Consider the following 2,975-nt stretch of genomic DNA (forward strand, 5'->3'; position numbering starts at 1 on the left):
GTCTGCATCGCGTCGCCAGCCGTGAACCTGAACACGGCGTCGGCCGGCGCCGAGGCGCCGGCGGCCGTCATCAGGTGCATGACTATGCGGTCGCGGTATGCCGCATCGATCTCTCCGTGCTCGGCCAGCTCGTTCGCGAGCCAGTCCGAGGCGACGGTCGTCGCCACGGTCCCCTGGGGAACTGTGGCGTACACCTTGCTGGGGCCGCGTCGATACCCGTCGTCCCTCTCCGGGGGCAGCGAGTATTCGACCCCCATTTTGGACCCGGCCTGGCTGCGCGCCTGCGCAGCTGCAGACCGCAGCCCGGCCATCACGTACTGGATGTTCTCGCGCAGCTGCGCCCGCGGGGCCTCCGCGCGCTCGGCCTCGCTCGCGGCGCGCTCGCCAGCCTCCGTCGCCCGGCGCGCCTTCTGCCGGTCCTTCTTGGCCTTGCGTGCCGCGGCTCGAGCCGCGAGCTGCTCCTTGGTGGGCTCCTTCTTCTTCGGCGCGGTGCGCTCGATGTACGAGCGCTCCGCCGCCTGCACCGACTCGCGGTCGCCCGCGGCCTTCTCGTGCTTCAGGTCGACCTCGATGGTCGCGTAGCCAGGCCTTATCACCCTGACACAAGACGCACCGAACAGCCTTGCGACACTCACCGCGTCCTCCAGTTGCGCGCGATCGGAGCTATTCCAGCGTCCGCTGCGCATCCCCGGCGGCACGACGGTGGCCGGCGCTTGCGCGCCAGCCCCGTCCGCCGCCGGGTCCGCGGCCGCGGTCCCTGTCATAGCTACGCGCGCCATGGAGAACGGCGGGCACTTTACTTGTGGCGAGGGGCGCATGCCATGTCCATGTACTCCATCCGGCGACTGCAGCGCATGCTGCACTGCTGGCGCCGTCGTGGTCGCCAGCTCCGCTGCCATCCCTGCCATGTCGCTGTCACTTGCAGGCAGATCACAAGCTCCCTCTCCAGCAACAAGAGACCCCGCTGCCTCCTCCACGCGCGATGCCTGCGACGCGCGAGACGCCTCTAGGTCTGCTAGTGCCCGGTTGAGCGCCTCCTTTTGCTCTCGGAACACTGCAGCAGGCAGCGGGACCATCTCCGCACACGCGATCGCATTCTTGAAGATCACGTTGGTAACTCGCCTCCGCTCACCCTCCGTGGAGAAGAGCTCGGCGAGCTCTTTCTCCGAGACCTTCCCTGCTTGCGTGCCAGAGCTGCGCTCCTGCCGCAGCCGCAGCGCGCACGCAAACACTCCCGCAGGGGTGAACTCGTAGCCACCTTCCTGCTCCCGGAGCCGTTTGGTCGCCGCCGCCGCCGCTGTCACACTGCCGCTCGCAACGCCGTCACCGCTGGTGGAGCCTCCGCCCGCCCAGTCTGCCACAGTAGCCGCAGACGCCGCCTGTTGCTCCTCCGCCTCCACTTGATTCCCAAAGTTAATCTTCATTGCGAAGAGGAAGTTGGCACCCGTTGCCAGCGCCGCATCCCCAAGCCGTCCTAGGTCGACTCCCTGGCTCGCCAGGTGCCTCTGCACCTCTGGGTCCGAGAGCGGCCTCGTCGCTGGGAACCCGCCATCCGTCTGCAGCATGCACGAGAGATCAAAAGTCTCGGCGTCTTGAGACGCCGGCTCCGCGTCAGCCTGCTCCTTCTCCAGCAAGTACTGCACAACCCTGTTCCCGCAGGCAGCAGCCCCAAATGTCGATCCGACTGACTTCTTCAGCTCCCTCGCCGGCACGTCGTCGAACCGCACGTAGTCGTCGTGGATGTTCTCCCCGGACGTGCTATTCGCCCATCGCCCGTCGTGCGTGGAGCGCGATTTAGTCAGACCCAGCTCCGTGTCGGCGTAGGTTGCCGCCGACGGCCGCAGCACGCGGTTCGTGACCTCGAACTTCTCCAGCGGCCGCGCTCCAATCCCGGCGCGCCCCTCATTCATCGCCGGCAACCTAGCCCGAAGCTCCTTTGTCACCTCGTTCATCCGCATCGGAGCACACGGGTTGCACCGCGCACGAAATGCTGGTCCCGTCTTAATCTCGTTGAACCTCAGGTGGTAGGCCAGATAACACACCGGGCACATGAAGGCTCCGTGAAAGTGCCCGTCGCCGTCGAGCACGATCTCCGGGGCCGTGCTCGTCCCGCCGCACCCAACCCGGTGCGCGGTCCGTCGCACAACGCCGGAGCTGTTGTCATCGCCTTTTGAGATGACAAACAGGATGTGCAGCAGCTCAATCCCCCGCATCTTCACGAACGCCATGCACTCGACGTCGAGGAAAAACCACTCGTTTGGTCGCATCCAGAACGCCAGCCCCAGCGACAGCACCGCCGCAAAATTCGCGTCGCCCGCGTTCACCGCTGATAACGTCGCAAGCAGTGACGCCACTGTCACTGGGCACAGTGCCGCCGCCTTGAAAGGCCGGTTCGAGTCAAGCCGCACACTGCACACCTTCCGCAGCGCCCAAATCGTGTCGTACCAGTCCGGGTCGTACTGCGGCGCTGTCACGCGCCAAACTCGCGAGTAACCGCTGAGCCCGTCGAGGAAGGTCTTCACGTACGCCATGCCATAGTACCGCTCCCCTGCCTCCGCGCCCTTGGTGTGCGCCGCCTTCCTCCCCTTCGCTGCAAACGATGCTGTCCCGTCCACATGGTCGCACACAAACCCTCCCAACGGCACCAGCCTGTTTGCCACCATCGCCAAGTATAGCGCCACCAGCCGCGGGTCGATAGCTGTCCCTGCGCCCTCGCTTCCATCCAGCGGCGGGTTGTGCCGCCATCCACACGGGTAAAAGCACTGCACAAACGTCGCAAAAGACGCCAGCCACGCGGTGTGCTGGCGGTAATTTGACGCCGCCCTCGCCACGATCGCCTTGCGACCCTGCTCCAACGCCACGTCATCCAGCAGCGCCTTGTGCTCCGCAGTCACCGTGATGCCGTCGGCGCCTTCTCTCTGCACCATCGTGACGGCGGAGTTCGCCATCTTCTCCAACCCCGCCACCACCTCGAC

Source organism: Emiliania huxleyi (genome assembly GCF_000372725.1).
Source record: "Emiliania huxleyi CCMP1516 unplaced genomic scaffold EMIHUscaffold_9, whole genome shotgun sequence".
Taxonomy (NCBI): domain Eukaryota; phylum Haptophyta; order Isochrysidales; family Noelaerhabdaceae; genus Emiliania; species Emiliania huxleyi.